The following is a 19,211-nucleotide window of genomic DNA, read 5'->3' on the forward strand; positions in this document are numbered from 1 at the left end:
CCGCCGGGAAGCTGTTGGAAAAGTCATTAGACCACGTCTCTAAACAGCGGATGCGTGGCTTACCATCCGAACATCTTCCGAATGCAGACTTCCGGTTTTCGCGGAGCTCGCGGACGCGTAATAAGGATAAGAATCAATTGATTTGGTTTAAACTGGAATCGTAAGTCGTAGGTATCGTTAGATCTAAGGTTTACCTATAGTCGTACGGGAAATAGCTGAAATGAGCTTGCTTTATACCCGCTGCTGAATTTCAATCGTTTTGTGGCCCAGCTACCTCACTCCGCCATCTGTAATTCACGAGCTGACCTTCCGACCTTCCATTTTCAACCCTTCCTGGTAATATAATACTCAAACGCGGTTCGAATTCTCACCGAACGTACGTGGATATGTAATACATATATACATATAAGGGTATACAATCTAGGTCAATTTTCTAGGTTTAAATTTTCACCACAATAAGTCGAGGCTCGAAATTAAAATTGCATCGAATTTAAACTTGAAATCAAGACTTTTTTTTTCATTTCGTTCTGTATTCTATTTTCTAATTAGTGAATAAAAAAAATAATCGATGTATCGGTCAATCGAGTCGAAAAAAATAATCTAACACGATTAGGTATCGATTGAATCGTTAAAATTAATCGATTCATCGATTATTACGTTTTTTTTTTTTTTTTTTTTTTAAACGATGCATGTGAAACCGATATTTCATAAATTTCAGCACGTAGTCTGAACAGCGGAAAAGTGTTTTAATAATTTATAGTTTCGTTCGCGGGAGTGAAAAAAAAAAAAAAAAACGAAAACGAAAATCGAGAGTGAAAAACAATCGATTATATCTCCTTACAATGAATCGGTGAGAAAATAATCGAGTTAATCGAAAATCGATTATTTTTTCAAATCTAATCTTTCGAGGATCGAGTTCCGGGCCTCAGGACGAAACGGGAGTCCTGCGAGTCCCTCGGGACGACGATCGTCGTCCGCATTGCCGGTGTCGAGACGAACGGGATTTGCCGTAAGCATCGTGGCCTGAATCCGGTACCGCGATGATGAAAAGAACGCAACAAAAGCTCCTTTCGAGAGTGGAAAACGCGCGGGGCAAGTGCTTCGCATGCAGCACGGTGATGAAAATAGGCCGCTGGAGGGGCTGCGACCACCGGACCGTGCCCTTTCAACCCCCGCTCTTCATCTTCATCCTCGACATTATCGCGATCGTAATCATGACCCCCCTCCTCCCCCCGGCTTCCTCTCCCGATTTAACGAGTCAACTTCGAACTCGATGTCATGTCGTGCCAGTGTTGAGTCAACGGACGATAATCGGGGCATTTCGAAATACGGAAAAGTGTCTCGTTCAGTAAATTTAAGGGTGGTGGGGTGGAGTGTATGTATCGAACATTAAACGATCACGATATCGAATATTCAGGTGATACGTTAATTTCTTTGTTCAATTATTTAATTATATTATTTTCGTTACAGAAAATTTTTATTCCGAACCAGCAAAAAAATAAACAAAAAAAACTGCTCGTTCCCTACAATTTTACTTTTTAGATTTTTGACCCTCGTCGTTTTGTTTTGTTTTTTTTTTTTTCTGCCAAATTCTAGAAAATAAAACAGCTTTTTCGACGTTTTGTTAATCGTCAGTATCCTTTTATCTGCAATTAATTGTACCGTCGTTGTGTACATCCTGACGTCTGCGGAAGAATCGTTTGATGAATATGTTGAAAGAGAATTTAAATCGAGAAATATTCTGGCTCCTGTGATCTCACTTTCAAATACTCGAGTCCTTCGTAACCGTCTATGTATACTCATGCTATGTAATATATATATAGTTAGAAACTAATTAAGAAATCAAATAACTCACTGCAATATATGTATATATAATATATATAGGTATACGTATTTCGCTATTATTATTAAACTCGATTTTTCTTCAAGACTGCAAAAGTTCCGTAAGCAATACATATATAATCGCGAATTTGCGTTGTAATTGCTTTTTCCAATTCTAATGTAAAAGAAACCAGACAGACAATCGGGGACGTTTAAATCGCCAATTTAGGGAACGAAATAAGCTTCGCAGGTCGCAGGATTCGGCGTGTAAGAAGGTGACGAAGAGTCATTAGTGAGATTGGCAAAAAGGCAGGACTGAGGGATATTATCGTTATTGTTGTTCTTCTTATTATTATTTTTTGTCTCTTCTTATACTCCGGAGCGAAATATTTAATTTAATTCACCCCCCTCCTCCCCTGCCACTTTATCCTGTTCGCTCTTTATTCTTTGTTACTATATATACGAAAGATCCGGCCGGTGGATTTAATTCGGCATTTATCAACGTCGGAATATCCAGAAATTTAGTCAAAGCAGGACCTCGTCTCATTTCGAACAAATCTGCACTGTCCGATAATCACCAAACACGATCTAAATGGTCGATGAGCTAGTCGGGACTAAAATTTATTCCTGAATTTTGCTTACTGACAAACTTACAATCTTCGCAAGCCATATATATATAGCAGTAGCTTAAAATTAAAAATATTGATCACTCCAGAAAATTCTTGCGTCGTATATACGTAAAGGCATATGTATAAGTATATATATATATATACTCTTACCGCTATATATAAACCGCAGGATTCAGACTCTCCAGATTAATTGTTCACCTGGAACAAGTGCGGAAACAATTAGCCGGCGTAAAAGTAATTGTGCAAGTAGTTAAATTACGCTGGTTCTATACATATGTCTATATGGTATACATATAACGCACACAGTGTATAATATATATATAGATATATTTTTTTATTTTTAGCAAACGTGAGACGAGAAAGATTTTTTGCCGAGAGAAATTCGACTCGCGTTGGAATCAACGTCAAATTTGACAGAAGGTCGAGCGTTTTCTTCTTCTTTCTTCTTTTTCTTTCAGAAATAATAAACCGAATCAGGCCTTCTAAACACCCGAGCTGAATCAATTCTGACTCTTCCCAACCCCTCCGTAAAATTGACAGCTAAGCGCAAAGTTTGAGTCGCCACGAGCGAGGGATGGAATTTGTTAAAATACTGTCTACTCTTCTTCAAAGAGAAAGTGAAAAAGGAGAGTAAAAAACGTCTATGCAATACGTGTGTTATACGTATAGACAGACGGTCAGGAACGCGAAAGAGAGAGAGAGAGAAAAAAAAGAAATCAGTTTCTCTATACACAATGTATTTGCTATCGAGCTCGGAGAGCCTTTTTGCCTTTTTGCCTGCCGTTTCGCATGCTTTTGGCAAGCTCTCAAAGAAAAGAGTATATACGTATTAATAATATAAAAGAGATTGATACGATGGAAGGGAAACGGTATATAGACCACGGCATTGAATAACAACCGGAAGTTGTCATTAGCCGCATTCTATTCATATTCAAAAATTTCGAACAAGGGTTGAATGATGAGAAACTGGAGCTCAATCAATTCGCAATGAGCAATAACAGTCTGTAATTGTTTAAAGAAAAGTCGTTGAAAATTATCGACAAAATAGTTTAAATCGCAATAATCATTGATGTAATTAAAGAATTAAAGAAAATATTTTTTTAAACATAAAATAACGTCTATTGATTTGAAATCATTCCTTAGCAAGATTTTTTTTATCTTAGGTAATAAGGCGGGAGATTTTTTGTAATTTTCAACCTGTTGAAACGCTGTCAGAGATGATTAATATCGCTGGAGATTGTAACTCGGCTGAATGATGCCTTGTTAATTTATGATGAGGAGATATTGCGAGGCGAGACATGCGGCGTATCTTCATCCAATCTGTTCGTCGTCTGCTGCGCACTTTTGCGCATTTCAAGATACATATTCTATGCCGCACCCTGCAGGTAGCGGCATAAATTTGGTCTTCGAATTCCCACATCTGCGATAAAATTAACGACGCCCTGCGGTCTACGTCATTCGTTATAACGAGGCGAACAATTATTATCGGCGATTGCCATTGCGACAAACTAAATATATGAATACGTAATACATATATATATACACACTCGTTCTATTGTCGTTGGAAAAGAGTTTGATCGATTGAAAAAAAATTTACACAATTTTGAAATTTTTTTCTTTCAAGAAAATGACTCGTTAACAATTGGTTAAAATTCGTTTTCGAGGAAAATTTTGTTCGCTTAATCAAGAAAATTTTTATTTCAAATCAAAGATATTGTTTAAAGAAATACTTTCTTTTTTTTTTAATTGGAAAAAAACTCCGTTTACTTTTAAACACATTTTTACTTGAGATCGAGAACGAAGAGATTTGTGAGAATAACATTTCTTTATAATAAATAACTTATTTCGCTGAGACGGTTGCGCAAATGGATGGAAATGAAGGGCGAATACGTCGTCGATCAGAAACGCCGATTCGCTTCTCACTCGTAATTCGTCACTATCCAGCATCGATCTACCAAAACTGCCGCAGTATCTTCGGCGACGTTCTCAGAGCTCCTGACAGACTCACCGATCAATCACGAGTGGCAGTTAATCATGCGACAATCCAAAGACTTGAGTATCGGTTATTATATTTGCGACGATGTGCCCAAAAACCTGCAGCCATTTCAACTCGGGAAATAAATTTTTGTGCAATAATTTCGCCGTTGAATTTAATAATTTATACTACGATTCTCGTTGTTATGCAAAAAACGAGTCTCTCATATAAATCGGAATTTTTCTACGAGGGATGATCTGATTTTCATTCATCTTTTTATTGTATAAAATATTTAGAGGGGTAAACATTTTTGGAATGTCGTTCGGGTTGGGCCAAAAATTAGAATTATTGGGTGATAGAAGGACCCGAAAATCTTGTTTTTAAAATTTTAGAATGTGGAAAGTCCAGGTATACTTAAATTCAAGGAATTTGACTGCCAGGAAAAATGTACGCTGGAAGGATCAAAGTGAGAAAACACATTACTCATACACATAATCTCACCGCCGTTCAAAATTCATGGCGAGTTGACCGAAGCCACAGGAAACGGGCCGAGGTTTGAATCAAGGATTTGTCAGGGGTTGATTCCGGACAAAGCGTGAAGACGAAAGCAGCGCAAGCTTTCTCCTGTCAGTCTGTTTTGAAAAATTTCATTCAACGAATGTTCTGCGGAGAGTAGATAAGCGACATTTTTCTCCAGAGGAAGACACGTTGTCTACGTTCCCCTACATTTGTCGAGCTGCCGTTGTACTCTGCAGCTGAGTGAGATCTTTCAGTACCAATAAGGATCCCGTCCGTTGCATCCCCGAGAAACTTATCGAGCGAAATACACATCCGTAAAAATCGCGAGCCATCTTTTCCGCAGCTAAATTATCCGTCAGTGACGTAGTCTGGAGTTGAGTGATAAAGAAAGAGAGAGACGGATAAGACGCGCCATTTTTGTTCTCCTTTTTTCAACCCCGTAACTGATATCCGCGAAATTCGCTTTCAGGTTGAAACTTGACGGAAATTTTTGAGCCGAAAAAAAAACGTGTTCAAAATTTTGAAAACTTTAAAAAAATTCAACTCCACTTTTTCGCCCTTTCGAATTTTGTTGTTCGGATTTCCAAAGTTTTTTAAAAAAAAATCTCAACATTCCTTCGAGCTTTCGTAACGCCGGTAAATTTCTACACGTGTGTAGAACGGAAGTTTTCAAAGTTTAGTCCGAGCTTATTTAAGCTCCAACGTTACTTTTCAGCCATGATCGAGAGGCGAATCGATATAACCCGAGTGTGCAACGGTTCAAAATATTTTTTACAAGCGGAAGATAATTGCATATATTTTTTGCACCCCCCGAATCACGAGTCGCGAAATCGAAGCGAAGGACGTGGAGATTTCGAATGAAAAATCCCAGCTTTGCCGAGAAACGATATTTCTTAAAATTTCATGAAGATTTATCGGCTTTGCTAGAAGCCTAGACTATGACTCACGCTAGATTCATGTTCCCAGGGAATTAAGAGGGCGAAGCCCCTGTTATGAGAAACCAACCACCGGAGTCACGATACATCTCTCGGCTATTAATTCCCAATTAGTTCTTCATTGATCCTGCGAGCTTTTGCACGTCAAACGGGAACGCGAGACGAATTCTTCTCGCCCCTTCACCCCTTTTTTGACCTTTTCAAACAGCCAGCCGATCTTCTTACGCTTACGAAATTGTATCGGTTTTTCCCTCCCTTTTCTCTCTCGTTATTTTAATTTTAAATATAATAAGATTCTAAGTTTAATTCTCAATTTTTTTTCTGTTTTAACTTATCTTATATACTTTTACTTTTATTTTTATTTTTACTTATTTTATACATTATTCATTTATTTATCTATTTACTAATTTTTTCTCTAATTATATGGTTCATTTTGCTTCTATTTATCTTCATTCATTGTTTTCTCTATTCTTGTGTTATTCTTACATTTCTAGTTTTAATTTTATGTTTTAATACACATTACATCTCATATATGTATGTTACATCATCTAAACGCTTCTCTCTCTCTCTCTTTTTTATTCAGGATGTACCGCAGTTTTCATCGTTCCAGGAACAGACAGGATACTTCTGGAAGTACCAAAGTCCAAAAACACTGACCTGCAGGATCTTCTGTCCTTAAACGGAAATCGATGTCTGTTCAGCAAAACGAAGAGGGAAATAAAGAACTTTACCTCCATCGTTAACTAAATCCCGTTCTACGTATAAGGATAGACAATTTTTCGACAAGGTAAGTCGGTGGACACTCTTGCATGTAATGGAAAAAGAATGATACAGTGTGACGTCGAAGCTCGTATGGTGATCGTCTATCGGTTCGGGTGTTGTTACCATGAAATGTGGTTGTTCCCTTGAGCGTTTGAGTTTCAGGAACACCAATGCATCGCTCAATTTCAGTTTAATTAACTAATTGCTCAGCGGGCCGAATGCCCCAGAGATTTGGAAATGTTCCTGCTTTTTCTTTCCTCGTTTTCTCTTACACACATATATAATGTTTACACGCACGAAAGAAAGAAGGAAAAGTTTCTCGAGGTAAACTTTACTCCTTGAAAGTTTCCGTTTGTTCTCCGATATTACGGTAGTAATTGAATTTATCCGATAGCTAAGATCCGCGAATAAAGATCCCCGCAACCTTTAGCAAATTTTCATTCGTGACCTCGTGATTTTCTGATTTCTTGATTTTAGTTCACTTCCGCGTAAAAATCTGCGTCTGCATTTGATCGGCGACGACTAATTCCGCGCAAGAAATTACCCGGATATTCCACGATACTCGGCTTCTTTCTCCTCGACCTTTTTACCTTCCCGAAGAAACGACTTGGCCGAGGAACTCCCCCGGGAATAACCTTCGGTTAAGGATTAGCTCAGTCTTCCAGCGGAGGGAAAATGGGAGAAATGCAAGCGACGTGAGCTTGCAGCCTCAGGATCCGAGTTCCATATTCCAGAGTCTCCGAAGGCTCGTCCCCTCTTTTATTCCCCGATGATTCCCGCTTTTCCCTAACTTTCAACACGAATTGCTCGTCAGTATCCAGCGAGAGGTGGGACATGGATTGTTTAACCCTTTAATTCACGTTGGGACGCAGCTTTTTACTTATTAAAAACTTTTCGAGAATAATTGCCGAGCTTTTCGTTCCACATGGTCTCTGGAATATTTCTAAGTCCAAGGAAACAAATAAAATTTATTTATTTATTTGTTTATTTATTGAAAAAATACCACAAGTGAACAAAATATTCAAAATTCTTACTTTTTCATGAAAAATATTATTTTCTGCTCTTCTACCATAAAAATTTCAACGCCAATTTTAACACAAACTTAATACATACAAAATTTTTCTTCTTCTTGTTTTTCATTGTCCACCATATTGGATCAGCTATTATAAATTTTCGAATTAAGAATTAAAATCAATAGCATCTTTCGATCGTATTTTTGTGTAATTCGTTGTATTCTCGTAATTCAAGCACCATTAATCAGAGAAAACGAATTTTCTCGTGCCAATATTTTTTGGCGTATCGCGAAGATCCTGTAGTTTTTTGTCGGGCTTCGGGTCGTCTGGGCGTCCGGTTTGCGGGGTGAAAAACAAGCGGAGTCAATTTTTCACGGTAGAATTAGTCGCGTCCGTAGCGAAAGGTCCTCCGGAGCTGCGGAGTGTACACGGGATAATCCGACTCTAAACCCGGCCATTAACCGTTCCTTTCTCTCCCAGATGATCCCCGTCTGCGGGAGATCACGTTTATCTCAGCAGCCGTGGATCCACTGTCCTGCGGATTCTACCGGGGAAATCGAAGACCAGCTCTTCGGTCCCGATTCTCCCCGGGGAAGGCTTCACCTCGCGTCTTCACCGGCTTCGCTAATTGCGTCAGGCTTGTCGCCGGCTACAAAGAGAGACAGAGAAAGAGAGAGAGAGAGAGAGAGAGAGAGAGAGAGAGTGTAAACGATGGCGATGTTATTACTCCGACAACTCGCCTTATGCAATTACTTCGCCTGCAGTGTCAGGCGTCCTTCGCCTCGGAAAAGCGGCCCAGCTGTGGGTCGTTGGCTGACACGTTGTATTATGGGTGGGAATATTTCCAGGAGAATTTTGAAACTCGATCAGCTGACTGATCTCGAGCCTTCGTTCTGAAAGGGATGCATCGTGGGATTATACCGCAATTCACCGCCTTTGAATTTAATATCAAGGGTGCTTGGGCCTGGTTGACGACCCAGGATTTAAGCTGGGGGACCTTCCTTAGGGTCCCGAAAAGAATGTAGTTTCTATCAGTAATTTTTTCGACATCCGGGAAGAATTTTGCGAATTTGAATATTACTGATTTGTGGAACTTTCTGAAATCAACATTTCGGAGGATTCGTCTTTCGTTGTTTTATTTTCCCATTTTCGAAATATTCGTCCTGTCAAGTTTTCATTTCCCAACCGGTTAACCGTACGGTTGAAAGAATATTAATGGGACAATCGGATGTTATCAAAAATCTTCTTGAAAGTACAGTTGGTCGTTTGGAATTGACGTGAAAATGGAGATGAGACGGGACTTTTGTTCAAAGCACTTACAAACGAGATTCAGGGATGAAAATGGCGGTGAATCAGATGTCAGAATTTTCTTTGTTTCACTTGTCGCATTGCAAATATTTAGCAAATTCAATTCGGGGTTGAAGTTCCGAAAATTCAAGTTACGATAAAGCAAAATTGCAAAATCTTAAACACTAAATTCCGTGCACTTTTCACGAAACAATCGTCCACCTAGAGTCCATCATGTTGTTTTTTAAATTCGTTTATTTTTTTCCGATTTCTAATCAGCATCCTCAAAAATCTCTATGCAAAAAACTTGCAAATAATTCGCTGATTATTCGTCATACTGGAAGAAATTTCGCCCCATATTACTTGAATTTTCATCGACATTAATTAACGTTGAACGCTTTCTACTTTTCACCATATTTTCAATATTATATCACTGTTGCACTTCAGGCAACGTCAGATTATTAAATAAAAAAACATCGTGATGCTGAAAATCCTCTCAGTGCCACGCGCAAAGTGCAAAACACATCCACTTGACTCTTCACCACCAAACCATCACCATCTTCTTCGTGTCCACGTGGCAGTCAATGGACTTCGACCCTCGTTGCAAGCTCTGCAGCTACACAATAATACCAATCTAGCCAATTTTTAATCACACTATCACGTATTTGAAAAATCAAACCATCCCTTAGCGTTCCTCAAACCAAGAAACCCCCGCGAGCTATTATTTCAAACGTCACTAACGCTACGGTCCAGTCAATAAAAATAAACCACCCTTAACGTCCTGGCCGTAACTATTCGTTAAAAGCTAAGTGTCGAGAGAGGGAGAGAGGGAGGGAGGAAAGGAGGGAAGAAGAAGGCGCTACTAGGAGTCGGGATCTAGTTTCATGGAGGTTCTTTCGCCACGACGAACTTTATATTATCTCATCGTGAATGCGGGTTCATCTACATGCCGTTCCAGCTCGCGTGATAGAAGAAGGTCGCCATTTGTTTCAGCGATTTCATTATTCTCCTTCAATTTGTCATTTCACAGTGCATATACCCAGTGTAACAGGAAGTTTCGATGTACCGCAAGAACATGGCCAGCCTGGCAACAAGACTCCTTTTCCTCCCACAGGACCCGCTTCCAGTTCCCAACAGACTGGCTCGATCTAACTCCATTTTCGCGTGAGGCGTGTTGTTTCGACAGCCGAGAATTGAGAGACGCACTTCCTTCCCACAGCCTTCAGCTGTATACACAATGTTGTTACGCTGTATCCCGAGTGCGGTTATAACACAGTTTACATGAACCTACTTCCAGAGCAAACAGTATCCAGGTTCACTTACCTTTGTTGGAAAATTAAACGTGTTTTGTTGGGACGCACGCCTTCCTTCTGGGCTCCGTTAGGGGAACCTGCAGCTCGTATTTACTCGCCAAGGACGTCGTTCGCTCGAAGGCGAAATTATAAATGAGTGAGTCTATTTTCCTTTGGAAGTATTTAATCATCCTCGTACCGATTTTCGATTTTGAATCACACGTTTTTGCCCCCCAGTTTTGGAACGCTTGGATTCCATTGGGAACCTTAAGAGCTGTGCCACTAACGTAAGCTCAGAATAACACAGATCGCGAAAATTAAAAAAGTTGTGTCTTCGGTGGTTCAAATTCTTTTATTACAATGGTGACTTTGGTCAAGAAGAAGGAGAAAGATTTCACCGTGATTTGAAGGGATTTGAACGCCGATTTCAGAGACATGTTTGCCGATTACTGGTGGATGGTGTTGCAAAGGGAAACAAACAAAAAAGGAAAAAAGCGAGGCAGCGATACACTACATAAAACGTGTTCTTCAAAAAAACAAATGTAACGATTGTACAGAAAAAATTGCTAAAACATCGTTTTTATGGGTTTTTATCGTTTTTTTTTCCAAGATTTTTCACATCGACCTCCAATTCTGACTTCAAATTCGTGTTCAGCGGGAAAAATGCACAAGAAATTTACAGTCCACCTCCAGCACACACAGTTTTTTTATTTTTGAAAAAAAAAAAAAATGGAACACGAGTCGGTTGAATCGGTAAAAATTAATCGATTCATCGATCGTTTCGTATTTCTTTTAAACGGTACGTATGAAACCAAAATTTTGTAAATATTAGTAACCAGTCTTAATGGCGGTAAAGTTTTTTGATAATTTACAGCTTGTTTCAAAATAATTTTCAATTTCGGGTGAAAATATTCATTCATCTTTCACTTACTATGTCAAATATAGATGCTTAGTAAGTAAGACGATGATAATAATTGATAGTTTAATGACAAAAAATAAAAACGATAAACTGATTCTGATGAAAAATAATCGAGTTTTAAAAATGAATGGTTTGTCCTCGATTAATCGGGAGTAAATAATGGAAAATCGATTACTTTTCGTCGGTTTTATACACAGTCTCGATGGTGTTTTTCTCATCAAATTTTTCCGAGATTTAATTATCAAGCGGCGGTCAACATCGAATTTCCGTCGATGAATTAATCGCCAATCATCTCTCGGTCCAGAAGCCGCATAATTATAATATAATCCGCGGCTCACGCAGCTTTTCAACAGCGGCTAATAAACGGCGAGACTGCACCGATGCGAGGGGAAATTAAACGGCGAATGTGCAGTCAGTTTTAAATTATAACAAGGATTCAAGCCGTTTCCGGTTCAACCTAAACTCGGACGCCAAAAAGGGAGCACAAAAATGACCGTATAACGTCCGAGTGGATGGAGCCGCGAAATTAAAGCGAACTCTCGAAAATCAAGGGAGGACCTTGCAGATTATGTTACACCCTTGTTTTAACCCCGAGCACCTGGGGGTCAAGACACTCAAAAGGAGTGTCAGGTGGAATTTATACGTGTAACTAAACATAATGTCACTTTATGTTTATTTATATTATTTGTTACATTTCTGTTAGTGAATATGACAAGAAAATTTTGTCATTTTTGTGTAATTTTCAAGTTTTTTAAACTTGTAAAAAAAAATCTTGGTTGACCTGTTGGGACATTTTTTTTCTAATCATGAATTTACTTCTTCTTTTCCACCGCAAGATAATTTCCCCAAGATATTATCTTTACCGATCATGAATGCATTTTGCTTCTTCTGTTATTTAAATTTATTTGCTTTCTCTTCCTACGTTTATTCAGAATTTTTTCACTCGTGTAGGTATACATTTGTATTAGACTGGTTGAAAAAAAAATTGTCTCTCTTTTTTTAATGTCACATGTGTAAAAGTTGTAGGAAGAGGAAATGAGACATCTGTTTCAATTTGAGCGTTTAATAATTATATTTAGCGCTTCCTGAACGCAGTTATCCATTTTCCATTTAATTAACGCGATAAAATAATTTCAGTTATTTCTGAATTTTGTAACTCAGTAACCAGGCAATGTACATAAATTTTGGGATACATATTTTTCTGGGCACCTTAAAATTTTTGATACCTCAAAAAATTTGGGGGCAATGTGGGCCTCCAGAAATTTTTTGAATAACAAGGGATAAAATTAACCACCTGAATTTTTTATTGAACATGAATTATTCGGAAATCATTTACTCGAGTAATTGCACAGCTCATAACGCGAAACGTTTCAAGTTGTGCTTTACTCTCAACTCCTCAAAGTAAAATAATGTTCTGATCTTGAATTTATGATTACTTTCTCTCGAGAAAATTAGATAATAATTAAACATAATTGTTCATATGAAAAGTAAAAATTTTATTCTAATCTTAGGTATTATTTTCTTAAGGGTCCCACTTTGCCCCCCACCCTCCCCTAGTGTACATAGACATAGAATATTGGGAACGAGAATAAAATTGAGCTTTCATCGAACGGGTGAATCTGCACGTATCGCGAAACGATCCATACGACGCGATACCTCTGATACATGACTTGCACTTTATATCCTACGTATCATAGGCACAAATACCTGTATGTACCTACACATGTTATACAGTGCAATGAGTATATATATATGTAGGGTATGGAAAAAGCGGCAACTTTCTCAACGAGCCCTTGATGTTTATGACGTCATAACTTATGCTCATCCCCTCCGGACCTTTCCTTCATCCCTTCTTCCCTGCACTATTTCGCCCTCGCGCTTTTTCACCCCTCTCTATCCCTCAGGAATATTCGTACAATCCCTTGAGCACAAAGGGGGAAGGTTGGAAAAATATTGCCGGATTTCATTCTCGTCAAAAAAAAGAAAGAAGGGGTGGAGTAGGGTTGCGGGGGGGGGGGGGAGGGTAAGGTAAAGGAGTAAGGAAGAAAAAAATGTGAAACGAAACGAAACGAAACGTAAGGAAAAACAAAATAAAATAAATATATTATATACACCGACGACGTCAAGCGAAGCTGGCTGCGTTGGAAGACGAAGAGAAATGCGTGTCAAGTAAACCGCCCTGCAGGTGTGTTTACTACACACACACACACACACACACACACGTGTTTCGAGCGTGTGTACAGATGGCAGATACTACAGCGACTCGTTCCTGACTCTGGAGAGAATTTAAAATGGATTTTGATCCAGGGGTTCGTAAAGTGCTGCGTCCGATTGACGTCTCGATCCTTGGATGGCAGGCGAAGGCGTTCGCGGATATTCGAGGAGACTTCTTCATCTTCTTCTTTTTCTTCAGGTTTTTTTTTTTTTTTTTTACCTTTTTTCGACCGCTTCTCCTCCTACTATGGCGACTGTCTTTTCGCTATTCTACTGTTTTTATACTCGCCCTTCTCTCTCTCTCTCTCTTCGCAATATTTGTCTCCTTTATTTTGCTTTATTCTCCTCCTTTTCCGCCAGATGTTCGCGTCCTTCGATTCTCGAGTGTAATCTCCAGTGTCCACTTTCCTCAGATCCTCGGTAAGAAGCTGCCTGAACTATATATGTATCGAGTTATTTCTGGCTTGACCAAATCTCTTGCGTAAATATAATCGACGTAGACGCAAGAAGTCAACTTTGCGTCCATTCTCGCAATTTGTTTCATTTATTTCTACGCTAATTACCGCGTAACTCCGCAAGTATTGCCTGACATTTTTTTTTCACAAAAATAAAGGCTTCGTTTTTCCACTTCAATTTCATTTCTTTTTACTCGTCAATATTCACAGGCATCTAAAAGAACGGCCAATTATTTTCGGGGCTGATTTTCCACCCGGTTTTTTGGTACAAAGTTGAGAAAAAAAAAAAAAAAAAAAAAAAAAAAAAGCGCGTGTAGCGCCCGAGGCGCTGAAAAATCAGAGAGTTTCAAGGGTTCTTTGGCGTCGTTTTCCTCGTCGTTGTTCAGAGAGAATAAAGGGTATGAGGTTTAAAAAAAAACAAATAAATAAATAAACAAAAGGTACCGCGCGATTATCATTCGGATTTTTTTACCCCACGTACGATTCTGACTGTAAAAAGAAGAAGTTTTTAAATTCGATTCCACCGATCGTCCGATCGATGGCTAAAACTTGTGTAGACAAAGATTTTCGCCGATCAGAGTAAACTTGAACCTGGATTTCTCGGGAGGATTAGATCCTGGGCGATTAGATACCTTGTCACTTAGTCTTTATCCTGATGTGGATTAATCGAGGCGATCGATCCGCCGCTTTTCTACAACAACGATTCTGGTCCATTGATGAGTATATACGAACGGACTCCGTTGTTGTGTTTTGCGTTTTTGCTTTCTTTTCGTAATTTAAAACTTTCGTCGAAAAGTTTACAGGCATCACGGGGTGGAACTTTTTAAAGCCGCTAAACTCTTCGGGTGCGAGGCGAGCGATTTCGCCGGTATTTTCGATTAAACAGAAGCGAAGGATTCTCCAACAGTAGCGCAGGTTGAAGAATGTCGGTGTAGATTGTAGAATCAATCGTACGATCTCGTTCAACGCAGATACAGAAACGCGGCGACTTTGCATGCTGGCTAAGCGTTGAGTGAGTAGCAGATAAGTACGTACAAAAGGAAAGGAAAAAAGTTCGCATTGTGACCACGAATAGTGTGAGTATTCAGCTGAAAGTGAACGCAATTATTTCCGGTGGAGGATCTCATCGTATATACCATTTGAATGAAAATAATTTCCACTCTCACAGAAAAGTAGTAGAAGAAAGAAGAGAAAAGAAACGGAGGTAAAAAAAAATAAAATAAAATAAAAAAAAACATCCGGAAAATATGAAGAGAGAAAAACCGAGCGACTGGTATATAGGTATGTTCTGCTGCTTATGCAACCAATAGATTATACTTTGAGATGAATGCCTGCTGGATGATTGACGATCCTTCGTCGTACCTTGAATCCGATTGGCCGATAACTTTAATGTACGTGACGTTGAATTTCCTTACCTTAAATATATCTACCGCACGTAGAACTTAACGCGGAGAGAAATGAAGTGTGGCCAAAAAGTTTCTTTCGCAGAGAACAGTTTAATTTCGTGGAAATGAAAATCTCCCGTGACTATATATATATATATATATATATATATGTATATGGGAGGATGGGGCAAGGTGGGCCTCTTAAAAAAATAATGCCTAAAATCAGAAAAAAATTTTTACTCTTCATATGAATAATTATGTTTAATTATTATCCAGTTTTCTCGAGAAAAATTAATCACAAATTCAAGTTCAGAACATTATTTCACTTCGACGAGTTGAGAGTAAATCACAACTTGAAGCCTTTCGCAATTACTCGAGTAAATGATTTCCGAATAATTCATGTTTAATAAAAAGTTCAGGTGCTTAATTTTATTAATTGTTATTTAAAAAATTTCAGGAAGCCCATTTTGCCGCAAAATTTTTTAATATATCAAAAATTTAAAGTGCCCACTTTGCCCCATCCTCCTCTACACACACATGCGTAACAGTTCGATGTTGAAATCTATAGAATGTGTCGTCAGGCTCATACACGTAAACGATGTTGTCCGTTTTTCCATCCGAAAAACGTTCAATTTACTCGCAAAATTAACCTCTCTCGATTTAATTTCTTTTTTTTTTCTTTCTTTTTTATTATTATTGTTATTATTATTATTATCGTTCTCTCGTTTAGCTTCTGTTTTTTAATTGGGTTTGCACGTATATTCGAGTACAGGGCGTTGTTTTCCCACCGAACACAACTCGATCAAATCTCTCCAGCTTCCATCAGAGTCTGTACATGACAATATCGTTAATCTCTAAGGACATTTAGCCTGCAAATAGGTATCGATCGACAACGATCAAAAGGGTTACAAATCGGCGGATACAGAGTGCTGAAATAAACGTGTCAAATTTGATATTCCTCGGTGAGTGGAATAATGATAAGCACATAGCGCTGTGAATTCTTTCGAAGCCCCCGCGCGTTGGGTTCATGAAATCTGATGCGAAAGCCGAGACGCTTCTTCGAAAGGTGATATTGTGTGCGAGAAATTTTCCTTACCCTTGAGGTCGCTGATTTTCGCTCTGTGTGTGGATAATTCAGAAGCAAAAGTTTCTTTTCAAGTATAATTCTTCTGGTCAAAAGGTAGTGAAAATCTCGTTGAGGGCAGTTTAACGGGGATCGGATATATGGACGATAAATTCAAACGCGGATGAAACATCTCGCAGCGTTTCCCTGGGATTTGAAATGAAATTCATCGTCGCTACGGGTTTCTCTTCCGTGCCAATTCCACGAGAAGAGAAGAGAAGAGAAGCCGGAAGGAAGTTTCCCGAACTGGGTGAACCTCGTGGTGGATATCGGCGGCTCTGGGCATCCATCCTTCCTCCTTCCATCCTTGCACCGCGGTCTTAACCCGGCTCTCGCCTAAAAGCACTCGCCTCTTTCGCGCAAGACACTTTCGGAATTGCTAAGCAGGCCGTTATGGCGCAATACGGGGATTACGGTGAAGGTGTGTCCTTTGTCCTTCACTGCCATGTGCACATGCACCCCCGACACCCCCGCACCCTCGTTTTCCCTCCCAGTCACTTCGCCCTAAGTGGTCGAATGCAGGGTGTTAGCCACAAGTCGATTTCAGCTGCCCGTTAATTGCTTTGTGTATCGCTTATAGCTTACGACCGATTGCAATAACGTGTGATTATAATTGTGACGATTTTACACGCTTTGGAATACTTGCACAATTATCTCCCACTCAGAGGAAGAAACCTTTCGACTGTATCAGTGCAGTTCCGATAATTGCAAGCTACTCACAACGGTATCGGAATCGATTGCAATCGGCCCGACGATTCGAGCCATTGTTTCGTATCAGTTTAAAATACTTGAATGCCGCTGTGTTCAAATGACAATTAAATGCTTTGAAACTTCTGCTAGAAGAAGAAACTAGACTACAAAGTCACATTTGACCATTGAGTTGATAAGAGTAACTTTTAGAATCCAACAAGACTGAATAAGCACCCCCCACCTCTCTCCCTCTCATTCTTCACGACGTATAAATTACTTGCATGAGGTAAATGTAAACAGAGAGAGAGAGAGAGTAGTTGAGGATCTCTCGATACTGCGGTCACGTGTCCTCGACGGTGTAATTAATGGGGGGTCATAGATGTAAATAGAGTTGAGGGGGATGTTTTTCTCGGGGGGTGAAAGCCGATCGTGCAGCGATCGGATTCTGGGCCCAATCGCGAGTAACAGCGATCAGCATCTACCGCAGGGTGTATAATTACCATAATTAGCGGTGTAACTCACCGTTCTGAAGGTGGTGCGATTTCCGGAGTAATCAAGCCTGGCTCGCCGCAACTGCACGTAAAACAAGCAAAAACACCCGCGAATCGGACGCGAACCGCGAGCAGAAACAACACTTCTCACGAATTTCGACGCTAGGCGGTGAAGAGGGTCGAAATTCTCCCGACGGAGAAAAACGCGGGGGTGTCGGACATCGGCGGGGCTGCGCAAATACGTCAACAATACGAGCAACAATGACAACAAGGACGAGAACGACGACAACAACAACAATAACAACAACGACGACGGCGGTGAAGACGGGGCGAAATTCTCGGAGGAGTCGCCATGAAATCGGCACGAATTTAACCAGCGTCGCGACGCCGTCGGTCGAACGTCGAATACCGAGTGCAGCCAGCCCTCGGCTCCTCGACTCTATCGGAGCTCCGCACCAGCTCAACCTCGGATTCTGCCACCGCCCTCGCCCTCGCTGCGAAACTCGGGTGGATCGACGACCACGGCGCCGTCGCACCCTGACGCGCAGACTCCGGACGTCGGGCTTTTGCCACGGCCGGTCCTTCCCTGGGTTCCCCGTTCACCCGACGCAGGGCGTCGCGACGCCGTCGTCGGTCGGCCAGCTGACGACTGCCATGCCGCAGAGAAAAGGAGCCGCTTATCCATCTTTTGGAAATCCATTTTCTACAGACGAATTTCGAAAGCTGATGTTCCATCTTCTCCAAACTTCTTTCAGACCTTCGACATTCACGTGTCATTCCAAGCTCCGGATGGTGGCTGAAGGTAATCAGCTAATTGGAATGTAATCGGCAGCCGCAATGGTTTGACGCTCGCGATTACGAGCAATGCCAATGTTCGACTCTCACCACGAGTAGAGACCATTTCGCCCCGACGAACTGCGACCTCCGGTCCTTGTGTATATTGAGAAATTCGCGGTTTCATACCGGAGGCCGACGTGTGGCCCGAACCGGGATAATGTAATAAAGGGGGACAAGCACGTGCGGAGAACGCTCTGGTCCATTATCTCGCGATCTTTGAGGGCGGAAGGAATACCGAGAGGAGAACCCACGGAGAGGATCTTCGAGGATCTAACTGGGTATGCCGGACGGCCTCCTCCACAATGCAGATTCAATTAAAAGTCTTCGCTGGGAAAAGTTTTCCAATCAAAACTAGGACAAGCACTCTTCTCGCCACATTCGAGCGCGAATAAGTCAACGGAAAGAGGCATTGGAAGCTGAAGTAACTAATTCACCGCCTACCCAAGCCTGATCCATTTTCATTCGCTCAAGCCTTCTCTTTCGAGTCCCAGTCAATCGAACCTCAGGATAGTCCGAAAATTTTCTTTCCAAGACAATTGAAACGCTCCCGCATCGATCGGACTTCGACGGTATTTCAAGTGCATGAATTGGAATCATCGACACGTGATAAAAAATGTCACGAACAATTCTCGGAGGAAAAAAAAATTTGTCGGAATAATTGAAATGATTCTGTGTTGGATGGACGTTTTTTTTTTTTGATCCAGGATAACAACGCGACTTTCGCTCCTTTTATCCCGATGAAATTTTAATAACTCTTCGGCCGATTCGAGGTGAGTTAGCAAAAGTGCGTGATGAATTAAAAACGCAGGTGATCGATCCCGAAGGAAAGACGGATCAGCTTCTGGGATATGGAAGGATGTGGAA

At 40.3% G+C, this 19,211-nt stretch overlaps 1 protein-coding gene across 1 annotated transcript in view; it reads right to left on the reverse strand.

Moving 5' to 3' along the window:
• Positions 1–17,623, reverse strand: part of LOC124404374 (acetylcholine receptor subunit alpha-like) — a 55,076-nt gene extending 37,453 nt beyond the window's left edge. Inside the window, exons 1-2 of the mRNA XM_046878464.1 lie at positions 17,542–17,623; positions 2,601–2,648 (exon numbers count right to left, since the gene is read on the reverse strand). The gene's annotated coding sequence lies outside the window, so the exon portion shown is untranslated. The remainder of the gene's footprint in view (positions 1–2,600; positions 2,649–17,541) is intronic.
• Between the last annotated feature and the right edge of the window lie 1,588 nt (positions 17,624–19,211).

Source organism: Diprion similis, chromosome 1 (genome assembly GCF_021155765.1).
Source record: "Diprion similis isolate iyDipSimi1 chromosome 1, iyDipSimi1.1, whole genome shotgun sequence".
Taxonomy (NCBI): Eukaryota; Metazoa; Arthropoda; class Insecta; order Hymenoptera; family Diprionidae; genus Diprion; species Diprion similis.